The following is a 14,270-nucleotide window of genomic DNA, read 5'->3' on the forward strand; positions in this document are numbered from 1 at the left end:
AGTGTTAGGCTCATTGAGTCTGGGTGGAAGTATGTCTGTGTAATGTTAGGCTCATTGAGTCTGGGTGGAAGTATGTCTGTGTAATGTTAGGCTCATTGAGTCTGGGTGGAAGTATGTCTGTGTAGTGTTAGGCTCATTGAGTCTGGATGGAAGTATGTCTGTGTAATGTTAGGCTCATTGAGTCTGGGTGGAAGTATGTCTGTGTAGTGTTAGGCTCATTGAGTCTGGGTGGAAGTATGTCTGTGTAATGTTAGGCTCATTGAGTCTGGGTGGAAGTATGTCTGTGTAGTGTTAGGCTCATTGAGTCTGGGTGGAAGTATGTCTGTGTAGTGTTAGGCTCATTGAGTCTGGATGGAAGTATGTCTGTGTAGTGTTAGGCTCATTGAGTCTGGGTGGAAGCAGCGATGTCCTGTCATTTTTGTTGATGATTGATGTATGCTTTCAGGTGTAACACAGCTTTGGATAGCTACACTCAGACCCCCATTAACCCTCAGCTGTACCACGTGCATGTGCACGCACACACACACACGCACATGTACACACACACACACGTACCAATCGCTTTCTGATCCATCAAACAAATCCATCCACTTCACTGAGAACGTTATGATTGCCTTACATCAAACCTAGCAGGCAATTAAGGCAGACAAGTCATCATCATCAGGCCTATGTTTGTTGCCTGGTTTGATGCAGAAGCTTTTAATTTCTCAATGCGCTGGACGGCGAACATGAAAGCTACAAGCTTCAATCACAAATCAATCAAAGCACTCAATTAACCTCAATTGTGGATGGTCCAAAGCACTCTAAAGTCATTCTCCATTACATATGTACGGCTGCAGTTGACATGTATGAATGCAATTGACAAATGGTATCCATACGTACCTAACCATCGAACACACAGAAAAAGTAATATCTTTGGGTAACAATTAACATGTAACTATACTTTATAAAAGGTTTGTAAAGGCATTTATTTTGGATTTGTAAAGTCTACATAAGCACTACATAAATGTTTCAGGAATCCTTTAAAGACCAAGTCATACTACAAAATGTTCCTCCATCTGCTGCTTTCCCAAATGTGGTATAATCCTGTCTGGGTTGGCGCCCCCCCTTGGGTTGTGCCGTGGTGGAGATCTTTGTGGGCTATACTCGTCCTTGTCTCAGGATGGTAAATTGGTGGTTGAAGATATCCCTCTAGTGGTGTGGGGGCTGTGCTTTGGCAAAGTGGGTGGGGTTATATCCTTCCTGTTTGGCCCTGTCCGGGGGTATCATCGGATGGGGCCACAGTGTCTCCTGACCCCTCCTGTCTCAGCCTCCAGTATTTATGCTGCAGTAGTTTATGTTTCGAGGGGCTAGAGTCAGTTTGTTATATCTGGAGTACCTCTCCTGTCTTACCCGGTGTCCTCTGTGAATTTAAGTATGCTCTCTCTAATTCTCTCTTTCTTTCTCTCTCTCGGAGGACCTGAGCCCTAGGACCATGCCTCAGGACTACCTGGCATGATGACTCCTTGCTGTCCCCAGTCCACCTGGCCGTGCTGCTGCTCCAGTTTCAACTGTTCTTTCTGCGGCTATGGAACCCTGACCTGTTCACCGGACGTGCTACCTGTCCCAGACCTGCTGTTTTCAACTCTCTAGAGACCGCAGGAGCGGTAGAGATACTCTTAATGATCGGCTATGAAAAGCCAACTGACATTTACTCCTGAGGTGCTGACTTGCTGCACCCTCGACAACTACTGTGATTATTATTATTTGACCATGCTGGTCATTTATGAACATTTGAACATCTTGGCCATGTTCTGTTATAATCTCCACCCGGCACAGCCAGAAGAGGACTGGCCACCCCTCATAGCCTGGTTCCTCTCTAGGTTTCTTCCTAGGTTTTGGCCTTTCTAGGGAGTTTTTCCTAGCCACCGTGCTTCTACACCTGCATTGCTTGCTGTTTGGGGTTTTAGGCTGAGTTTCTGTACAGCACTTTGAGATATCAGCTGATGTAAGAAGGGCTATATAAATACATTTGATTTGATCATCCTTTTGCATGGCATTTGTATTTGAATGATTTGTGAATGATCTATATCCTAGGCCTTGGGTTGGTCATGAGAGTTTATGAAGGCATGGCTATTTTTAACTGGACTTTATTCATGTTGAAATCCAATGAGTAGTAGAAGGGTTATGGGGTTCTTTTCCACCTGGTGTCCTGCTTGTGTTTTCAGATGTCACTGCTTGTCAGACATCACTGTCTTAAATATGAACTTTAATCCTGTTAGTGTAATCAAAACTCACACAGCACCAGGCCATCTAGGATCACAGTACACACCACAGGTTATACAAAATACACACACGCGCATGCAGGCACACATACACACACACTGCTCTCACTGACAAAATAGCTTGCGGGCAGCAAACAATGCAAAGTGAAAGGAAATTAATATTTAAGTAGATCATTTGCAAGATTTGAGATAATTAGCAGGACATATTCATGTATTCAGGTTGGGGAATATATCACATTGAGACATGTCTGCTTATTCTAATCAGATACATGCAACCTGTCACTGGGTTCGCGTATGCAAATGACCATATGCTACTAATTACCTACGGCTGTCATAAGCTGAGACGTTCCCTCTCCGAACGCTGAAACTTTCTTATTAACTGTTCAACTGGACTCTTCAGATTCAACTAAAACGTTTCTGTCCCTAAGGTCCTATCAAAGCATGGCAGAAATGTGCACATCTCAACCAAACTGCAATTACATCGCTAAATAAAGAGACTCCCAAATGCTTTTGTCCTGGTCGCATTCCAACGTCAAGGTAACAAACTTTTGCCCTGGTCGCATTCCAACGTCAGGGTAACAAACTTTTGTCCTGGTCGCATTCCAACGTCAGGGTAACAAACTTTTGTCCTGGTCGCATTCCAACGTCAGGGTAACAAACTTTTGTCCTGGTCGCATTCCAACGTCAGGGTAACAAACTTTTGTCCTGGTCGCATTCCAACGTCAGGGTAAAAAACTTTTGTCCTGGTCGCATTCCAACATCAGGGTAACAAACTTTTTGTCCTGGTCGCATTCCAACGTCAGGGTAACGAACTTTTGTCTTTGTTAACTAGAGACTTTCATGCTGAGCTGCCAAGCTTATTCCATATACCCCTATTCTGCATTTAAAAACAGTCTAACCTGTCTGTGAAAGGTTAAGTCTGTATACTGTAGGATATCTACACTGAGTAATACAAAACATGTAGAACACCTGATCTTTCCATGACATAGACTGACCAGGTGAATCCAGGTGAAAGATATGATCCCTTATTGATGTCACTTGTTAAATCAACTTCAATCAGTGTAGATGAAGGGGAGGAGACAAGTTAAAGGATGATATTTACGACTTGAGACAATTGAGACATGGATTGTATACTGTATGTGTGCCATTCAGAGGGTGAATGGACAAGACAAAATATATCAGTGCCTTTGAACTGGGTATGATAGTAGGTGCCAGGCCGAGTGCACACCTGTCAAGAACTGCAAAGCTGCTGTTTTTTTCACACTCAACAGTTTCCCGTGTGCATCAAGAATGGTACACCACCCAAAGGACATCCAGACAAATTTTAAGAACTGTGGGAAGCAATGGCCAGCATCCCTGTGGAACGCTTTCAACACCATGTAGAGTCCATGTCCCGACAAATTGAGACTGTTCTGAGGCCAAAAGGGGTGCAACTCATTAATCGGAAGGTGTTCTTAATGTTTTGTACACTCAGTGTATATGTACTGTTTCACACGTGTATTTCATGATCTAGCGCTTCAGCCATGTTCTTCTCTGCAGCAGTCAGCAGGTCAAGAGATAAGAGATGGCAGGAGATGATCAACACGTTTATTTAACTGATCCAGTCTAACTACTCTCCCTTTTCGTCCCTCTCCCTCCCTTTCTCTCTCTGTCTCTCTCTTTCTTTGTCTCTCTCATCCTCTCTCTGTCTCTCTCTTTCTCTGTCTCTCTCATCCTCTCTCTTTCTTTTTCCCGCCCTCTCTCTCTCTTTCTCTGTCTGTCTGTCTCTCTCTCCTCCTCTCTTCTTTCTCTCTCTCCTCCTCTCTCTTTCTCTGTCTGTCTCTCTCCTCCTCTCTCTTCTTTCTCTGTTTTATGACATATTTTCTACATTAGTAACAGAGATGGAAACATTTCTGTCTAATTATTTCCTGTAGTTTACCTTGGCCCGTGTGTGTGTGTGTGTGTGTGTGTGTGTGTGTGTGTGTGTGTGTGTGTGTGTGTGTGTGTGTGTGTGTGTGTGTGTGTGTGTGTGTGTGTGTGTGTGTGTGTGTGTGTGTGTGTGTGTGTGTGTGTGTGTGTGTGTGTGTGTGTGTGTGTGTGTGTGTGTGTGTGTGTGTTAGAAGAGCAGTGTAGGGGAAGCTACTCTAAAAACATAGTTTACCAAGCTAACAATTACTTCCCACTGGAACAAGTTAAAGCTACACTAAAGCTGCCCTTAAGAAATAATATAGTTTACTTAACTAAAGTTACTTTGAAAAAGAAGTTCACTACATCTAAATAAACCACTGATCATATGTACGTAAATCTGTATTGTCAGAAATTATGTCCTATTTCACACCCATTTTATTTGATTTTTGCAAAAAAAAAGTAGTGTGTAGTTCCAGTAGTTAGCTACATCGCTACATGGCTAAAAAGTCATTAACTACTGAAAACACTACCTAGATTTCAACTACCACCAAACGACTGCAATTTGAAGTTCACTACGTGTGTGTGTGCGACAGTGGAGGCCGCTGAGGGGAGGACGGCTCATAATAATGTCTGGAACAAACGGCATATAACACATAGAAACCATGTGTTTGATACTATTCCACTGTATACTATTCCACTATTCCAGCCATTACCAAGAACCCTTCCTCCTCAATGCAGGTGCCACCAACCTGCTGTGGTACACGTGAATGTGCGTACTCTAAGTTTAAACCTAAGATTGGATGAATGAATGGAAAAATTCTAGACTGTAATTACATAGCTTTAGAGAAGATGTCTACTGCTGCTGACAGACTCTAGTTCAGTACATACAGAACATACACACACCACTTCCTGTCTGGGCTCCGCTGGGCTTGCTGCCTCTTCTATCACACATACAAACACACACATACGGTAGTGTCCAGTGGTACTTATTATGCTCGGGTTACAGTTTGGAATACTCTGTGTTTGTGTAAGACATTCATTCTGACTTTATTTTGCTTCAGCCTGATATTTCCCTAAACGCCACCACGATTACGTCTCTCTCTACACCCCTTCCCCTTTTCAATCTTCTCTTTCTCTAAAGACATTCCTTTTTCATGTTTGCCTTTCAGTTTATTTTCTTGTCATTTTCTACCCGCTATCCTTTTTCATTTTGGTCTTTCACGGCACTCCCTTTCTTCATCTTCTCTTACACTGCAACCATTTTTTCTATTTTGGTTCACCCCACCACTTTGATTCACCCCACCCAGAAAACCCCTGTTCATTTCCCCCTACGGCATTCTCCTCCTCTCTAACTAACAGAGTGTGTTGTACAGTACTTTTTGTGGTTGGGCCTGGTTTTCTGTTCCATTATTGGGTAAATGTAAGAGCTGAACCACCATAGACCACCCAGAGACACAATACACTCCTCATGGTGTTTACACACACATCCACACCTACACACATGCACACCTACACACATGCACACACCAGTGGCGCCTGGTGGGAGGAGCTATAGGAGGACAGGCTCATTGTAATGGTTGGAATGGAATAAATGGAACGGCATCAAACACATCAAACATATGGAAATCACATGTTTGACTCCGTTCCATGTATTCCATTCTAACCATTACAATGAGCCTGTCCTCCTATAGCTCCTCCCACCAGCCTCCACTGGAACACACACACAGTGTTGGAAGTGCAATGTGTTTACCCAACTCAAAGTTATCTTCATCAAAACAAATAACAAAGACCCAAAGCCAATCAATGAAATGTATTAATGAAAACTGAAATGCATTTTATTATTTTCTAATGACATGCTTTACAGCTCTTTACAGCGCTCAGTTAGACTGCAGATTAGTTGTTGTTGTGTGTGCGTGTTTGTATGTGCTTGTGTGTCTGTGTGACTGCCACAGTGTGTGCGTCAGTGAGGTTTCATAGCAGTGTTCTCTGGTCTGATACTGCCCCCTATTGTTCTCATCCACTAATCCTGTCACCTGTCTCTGCTGATGAAGTAAGGAAAGGATCATCCTGGAAGTATTCTGAGTACAGTGGATACATCTGAAATAGTCCGTTAACGACAGGGCCCTCAATTATGAACCCCCCAAAATATGAAAAGCTTAATTCCATGTCTGAAATGTTTATATATTATACATTTTTATTAAACACATCTATACCTCTTTTCTATCTCCTCCACTATCCCTTCTATCTCTCCTCCCCTCCTTCACTCCCTCCCTCACGTCTTCCCCTCCTTCGCTCCCTCCATCCCTTCCCTAGCTCCTCCTTTGCTCCCCCCTTACATCTTCCCCTCCTTCGCTCCCTCCATCCCTCCCCTAGCTCCTCCTTCCTCCCTCACTTCTTTCTGAATGGTCAGACACTATGACATTCTAGGCAGCTGCAGAATGGAGAGACAATTATTACTATGGGATAGGAGCTTTAGCTAGGGTGAAACACACACACACACACACACACACACAGGTTTCCTGCAGGGTAGAGGGTGATTGTTTCCTATGATGGATGTCACACTCTCTCCCGTCAAACACTGGAACCCTGCTGGTTTTAATTGTCCAATCAGGGGGCCCTGACATTTGTTATTAAGCCAAATGACACACACAAACACAACCACACACACTAGCGCATGCACACATACACAAACAATTACATACAATTATATCCCTGTATCTTTATCATTGTGATCATATATTGCATCCCTGAATTATTGAATTATTCTCATAACAGAAATCTGATTTTCACCCCTACTCTATACATTAATCTGCCTCTCTCGCCTACAGCCCTCTCATCCATCAGACTGGGAAGCGGTAGTACCATTGCCCTGAGGATGTAATAATCATTTGTGTTCTTTAATACAGTTTTCTGCATACGATGTTTATCATAAAGATGTCTCACACACAAGGTGGGCGCCTAGCAACCAGAGGACGGACAGAAGCCTGAGGAAAGCCTGGTAGTGGCAGGAAGGGATAAGACAACAGGGCCCTCTCCTCTCTCCTCACATCTTCCTTCACTCCCGTTGCCAAGGTGACATGAGACGGACGTTCTTTCTATTGGCCCTCGGGCAGTTTGTCACACACCCCCCCCCCCCCTCCCACACACACACACGCACACTATATGGTGCCATACTAGACAAAATGCACTTGATAAGGTTTTTAGCAATACAGTTATGATACAATGACTACAAACAGAGGGAGAAAATGTAATTTGTGGAAAAAGTGGATATTTTCCCCGAATCATCAATTAATTTCTCTATTCTTTATCTCACTTACGTTCACTGATCATCTTTCTCTCAGCTTTCTCTCTCTGTCTCCCCTTGATACTTCATACCGCTCTATCCCGCTCTCTCTCTCTCTCTCTCTTCCTCTTCCTCTCTCTCCCTCCACCCTCCCATCCCCCTCCTCCTCCCTTCCTCTTGACATGTATGACAGTGTGCTGTGCAGCTCTGCTGGGATAACTGCCAGATTACACGCTGTAGTGTTTCTATCCTGTAATATTAACCAGGAGAGCTTACAGCATCAAGGCCCACTGGAGACACACACACACACACCCCAGCTGAAACATGGAGACTAGTGCTGTAATGTGGCTCCTTTGATCTCCCCTAGCACTCATAATTACCCCGGTTACACACACACACACACACACACACACACACACACACACACACACACACACACTTATCTATATATATATATATATATATATATATATATATATATATATATATATATATATATATATATATATATATATATATATATATATATATATATATATATATGAACTTAAATGGCAGGGTAAACCATGAAATGGTGGGAGTCTGTAATTGTTCATTTACACCATAAGTGAGAGAGAAGTGAGAGAGAAGTTCTGAACCAGGGATGTTGACTGGTGACGATGATGTGTTAATAAGCACACACACTGTCTCTCTACAATAACATTGGTTGACAGTGTTTCCTTGTCTCCATTGGCATAGGGGAGGAGAAGAACACTGCTATGGATGTAAACAAACATCTATATGCCATAGTATAACAGCTGAAGATGCTACTGATGTTTATTTCCCTGTTATTATGTTCCCTCCTCGTGACTTCTGTTGTAAGACAGGACGTAGAGATGCCAGAGCACCGATAGATCCTGTATCCCGTTCCCTTTCTGTCCTCCTCTCCACCTAGATTTCATCTATTCCTACCTCCCTCTTTCTTCCATTCGTCCTCAAATGAAGAAAAAATTGACATTTATGGGGGTGATAGATTTATGGAATCAGCTCTTATAGTATAGACTCGTACACAGGTAATAGTTTAGTATTTAATAGTGAAGTATTAAACAGTGAAATTATATTTAAGTAAGTGGATATGTGTATTGTTTAACTTTGGACCACCCAGTAGCTGCCCTGTTGGGGTGAATAGCATTACTGTATTCCTGTAAAACCATTAGAAAGCTATTATAGTTCACACACACATGTGCACACATGCACACAGACACACACAAACACACATGAAAAAACACAAATGCACACACAGTGAGTACTTAGACTTTCCCCCGTGTGTCAACCTCAGCCCACCCAGTCGCCTCCTCTCCAAACAGAGAAACACGGTCTGAGGGTTTGAGGGTTTGGCTGGGACAATACATACTCATTAACTACAGTATGATCTGTGTGTGTGTGTGTGTGTGTGTGTGTGTGTGTGTGTGTGTGTGTGTGTGTGTGTGTGTGTGTGTGTGTGTGTGTGTGTGTGTGTGTGTGTGTGTGTGTGTGTGTGTGTGTGTGTGTGTGTGTGTGTATGTGTGCATGTTTGCCCTCGTGTGTGCTTGAGTGTGAGCTTGTGCGTGTAGTGGTGCGGACACTCTACCGTAGTGGTGAACTTCAATCCAAACTTGCTTCAGTTTTTTTTTATTCAGTGAATGTCAGAAGCTGTGAGTGGGATTGACCAGTCTGAGGTCCTACTGTGATTTTCAGATTGCTGTTGTCAAGCTGTGCTTCTCAATCACACCCAGCCTTTAAAGTGTGGCAACGGTCCACCGTCTAGCACCATCTATCTCCAACAACACACCCATATTACAAATCAAATATACACACAGGCCTACAGTACATACAGTCCTTTATACATGCGGTCTGTATACACATATAGGCTACAGCTATACGTACATACACACAAATAGGGGCTTTATAAAATACATTTGATTGATTGATTGATTGATTGACAGCTGGGTAAATGCTGAACGCAGGTTGAGATAACATGCGGTGAGTGATGAAAATGCTACTAACAATACTAATTTAGAAAAGCTTAATAAATGCTATTCTCCCCAAAAGATGTGTGCATATACAATGCTTCTAGGACTGTAGGCTATTGGGATGTAGCCAACAAGATTAGTTCAATGCGGTTTCAAAACTTTTCTTTATGCTGCTGCTCCACTAATCTAGTATGCAAAAAGAACCAAATATCAGCTTTGTTCTCAGTTTTCAACAGAAAGACACATTGGGATATTGGAATTTTCTGTCACTACGTCTTTAAAAAGTAATCAATGACATCCAGCGAGACACATGGAGAAACTAAGATGAGACTCAAAAACACCACATAAAAAGTTCAATAATAAATTAAATAACATGACAACCCTTACCCAAATCAACCATAGTTTAAAATCCTTTGTGCCTACCTTCCTCCCTGTCTCTCATAAGCCCCATCAATTACACTTCCTTAAACTAGGATTTGAATAGAATATTAGCATTCAATGTATACCAAAATACCACAGCCAGAGTGTTTACATCTATCAATGTGTGAGCAGCTAGCAACACGGCATGGCGTCCTCTCCGAGGTTGAGGTGCATAACAATCCAGCTAATTGGACAGGTGTTAACAGCCATTATCATATTAAAACGTCATGTGAGATGATTAGCCCGAAACAGCAAGATACCCAGAACCCGCCAAGGATTATCCATCTGTTAAAGATGGAAAATAGGGATTTAGGTCTGTCAGAATGGAGAGATAGAAAGATGAGGGGATGTGGAGAGAAGGAAGAGGGGGAGAGAGCTTAGAGGGAAAGCTCCTTCAGTGCTCAGTAAGCCACAGACAGACAGCTCCCTGTCACAGACTCCCTGTCACAGACTCCCTGTAGACTGCTTCTGCACCCCGAGGTGTGGGCTTGGTGTGTAAATGTGTGTGGGCTTGTGTGCGTTTCCCCACCACCTGCCTCTCTCCCCAGCTGTTATTGGACGAGGCAGCTTGGCCAGGAGATAGACCCTCAATGAATGGATCATTATTGATTTCACCTAAAAGGCATGTAGGACCAATTCAACTACTCACTGCAACATCACTCCTCTCTTCTAGCTCTGTTTCTACCATGAGCACACACACAATCATCCACTTTCACACTCTCGCTGTCTCTCTCTCACACACACACACCCCTTCTCCTCCCCCCAGGCCCTCCTAAATGACTCTGTGAAGTGGGGTGAGCCTCTTCAGTCCGTGAAGATGGTACAACACACGCCAAATATCCTCCTATCGATCGCCACCCCTAAAGGTCAACGAGGGAGAGTTAACACCAAACACTCTGGTGAGCTAGTGACTAGATGAGTTGACACACACACACACACGCACACACACACACTGTAATACACAGCGCTACAGTCAGGCAAGATAATGAAACTTAGCTGACAGAGACAACGGAGAGCACTCGTTTGTGTCGACGTTGCAAAGACAAATGAAGTCTCTCTCTTTCACTCTCTTTAACATGCGTACGTGCGCACATGTAGAGATGGGAAAAAGATACATCAAAATGGGTCTTGTTACAAATACAAGATACTCTTAAAACCATTGTATCAAACTAAAATAGAAAATACTTAAGTATTGTATTGTATTTAGATCAAATGGAGGTATTTTGTCATTTCTGAAATACAAAATGCATTTGCAAGTACATGCCTTCACTACGACAACATTGTAATGGTAACAACAAACGTCTGTACTTGATATGTACTTGTTTATCTACCTTAGTTGTGTCTGCTAAATGACCAAAATGTTCATCTAAATGTGAAAATGCCATCAGACTTCTGATACCAATGCAGAGGGAAAGGGGGCCACAAAACGGTGAACCGCAAACGTTTTTTTAATTATAGAAAAGTATTTTAAAAATATAAATTCCAGGTCTCGAAAGTACCTTGTTACAAATCCCATTGGATTGTAGCTCAGGCCAGTGAAAGACAATTTACAAAATATATTCGGTCACTTTTCTATACAATTTTTTTGTATTTGAAATATGTATTTTGAATACATGTAACAGAAATACTGCCCAAAGGGCAACATGGACAGAGACTTCACGTCATACTGCATGCAGCGTATGTGTCTGACAGGAAGTCTGAGGACATCACACTTCCAGTGGGGACCTAATGAAGGTGACAGCAGGCTGTCAACTCTCTCTTTAATTAGATGACATTACTCTTTGGGGAAGAATGTGTGAATATCAGTCAATTACAGCTGGGTAATTATATGAGGTTGTCAATGTCGTACTGCCAGTTCATATATTTTATATATAAGACACCATGAATACAATCACACGACAGTCTGGTGTATCCCTAACCCTAACCCAATCACACGACAGTCTGGTGTATCCCTAACCCTAACCCAATCACACGACAGTCTGGTGTATCCCTAACCCTAACCCAATCACACGACAGTCTGGTGTATCCCTAACCCTAACCCAATCACACGACAGTCTGGTGTATCCCTAACCCTAACCCAATCACACGACAGTCTGGTGTATCCCTAACCCTAACCCAATCACACGACAGTCTGGTGTATCCCTAACCCTAACCCAATCACACAGTCTGGTGTATCCCTAACCCTAACCCAATCACACGACAGTCTGGTGTATCCCTAACCCTAACCCAATCACACGACAGTCTGGTGTATCCCTAACCCTAACCCAATCACACGACAGTCTGGTGTATCCCTAACCCTAACCCAATCACACGACAGTCTGGTGTATCCCTAACCCTAACCCAATCACACAGTCTGGTGTATCCCTAACCCTAACCCTAACCATAACCATGACCCTTCCATAACCCTAACCCTCTCTACTTCAGTACCCCTAACCCTAACCATAACCACAACCCTTCCATAACCCTAACCCTCTCTACTTCAGTACCCCTAACCCTAACCATAGCCATGACCCTTCCATAACCCTAACCCTCTCTACTTCAGTACCCCTAACCCTAACCATAGCCATGACCCTTCCATAACCCTAACCCTCTCTACTTCAGTACCCCTAACCCTAACCATAACCACAACCCTTCCATAACCCTAACCCTCTCTACTTCAGTACCCCTAACCATAACCCTAACCCTACTTCAGTACCCCTAACCATAACCACGACCCTTCCATAACCCTAACCCTCTCTACTTCAGTACCCCTAACCCTAACCCTCTCTACTTCAGTACCCCTAACCCTAACCATAACCCTAACCCTCTCTACTTCAGTACCCCTAACCCTACTTCAGTACCCCTAACCCTGCTTCAGTACCCCTAACCCTAACCCTACTTCAGTACCTCTAACCCTAACCCTACTTCAGTACCCCTAACCCTGCTTCAGTACCCCTAACCCTGCTTCAGTACCCCTAACCCTAACCCTACTTCAGTACCCCTAACCCTGCTTCAGTACCCCTAACCCTGCTTCAGTACCCCTAACCCTACTTCAGTACCCCTAACCCTAACCCTACTTCAGTACCCCTAACCCTGCTTCAGTACCCCTAACCCTACTTCAGTACCCCTAACCCTGCTTCAGTACCCCTAACCCTACTTCAGTACCCCTAACCCTGCTTCAGTACCCCTAACCCTGCTTCAGTACCCCTAACCCTACTTCAGTACCCCTAACCCTGCTTCAGTACCCCTAACCCTAACCCGACTTCAGTACCTCTAACCCTAACCCTGCTTCAGTACCCCTAACCCTGCTTCAGTACCCCTAACCCTGCTTCAGTACCCCTAACCCTAACCCTACTTCAGTACCCCTAACCCTAACCCTACTTCAGTACCCCTAACCCTGCTTCAGTACCGCTAACCCTAACCCTACTTCAGTACCCCTAACCCTAACCCTACTTCAGTACCCCTAACCCTAACCCTACTTCAGTACCCCTAACCCTGCTTCAGTACCGCTAACCCTAACCCTACTTCAGTACCCCTAACCCTAACCCTACTTCAGTACCCCTAACCCTAACTCTGCTTCAGTACCCCTAACCCTAACCCTACTTCAGTACCCCTAACCCTAACCCTACTTCAGTACCCCTAACCCTGCTTCAGTACCGCTAACCCTAACCCTACTTCAGTACCCCTAACCTTAACCCTACTTCAGTACCCCTAACCCTAACCCTACTTCAGTACCCCTAACCCTAACCCTACTTCAGTACCCCTAACCCTGCTTCAGTACCCCTAACCCTAACCCTAACCCTGCTTCAGTACCCCTAACCCTACTTCAGTACCCCTAACCCTGCGTCAGTACCCCTAACCCTAACCCTACTTCAGTACCCCTAACCCTGCTTCAGTACCCCTAACCCTAACCCTACTTCAGTACCCCTAACCCTACTTCAGTACCCCTAACCCTACTTCAGTACCCCTAACCCTAACCCTACTTCAGTACCCCTAACCCTAACCCTACTTCAGTACCCCTAACGATAACCCTACTTCAGTACCCCTAACCCTGCTTCAGTACCCCTAACCCTGCTTCAGTACCCCTAACCCTACTTCAGTACCCCTAACGATAACCCTACTTCAGTACCCCTAACCCTAGCCTGATAGCTTTACCAAGTCGTTGCATATCAACAGAGTTGCAGTTAATATTTTCTTGAAAGTTTGAGCATATATTGACGTCCATGAGACTAAAAACATCAGTGGCCTTTTAGGTAACAGGCAATATTGAAGAGTTTCGGTAAAGGATCAGGCTCTTCTTTTCAAACCTCCGAAATGGTCATCATATAGCTCGCTACTCTCAACTATTCAACTACAACATCACAACAAAACACTCAGCGATACAAACACATCACCCACTACCAGCGAAATTACATCTTCTTCCATTTAAAAATCCATTAAAAGTAC

This window comes from Salvelinus fontinalis, chromosome 25 (assembly GCF_029448725.1).
Source record: "Salvelinus fontinalis isolate EN_2023a chromosome 25, ASM2944872v1, whole genome shotgun sequence".
Classification (NCBI taxonomy): Eukaryota; Metazoa; Chordata; class Actinopteri; order Salmoniformes; family Salmonidae; genus Salvelinus; species Salvelinus fontinalis.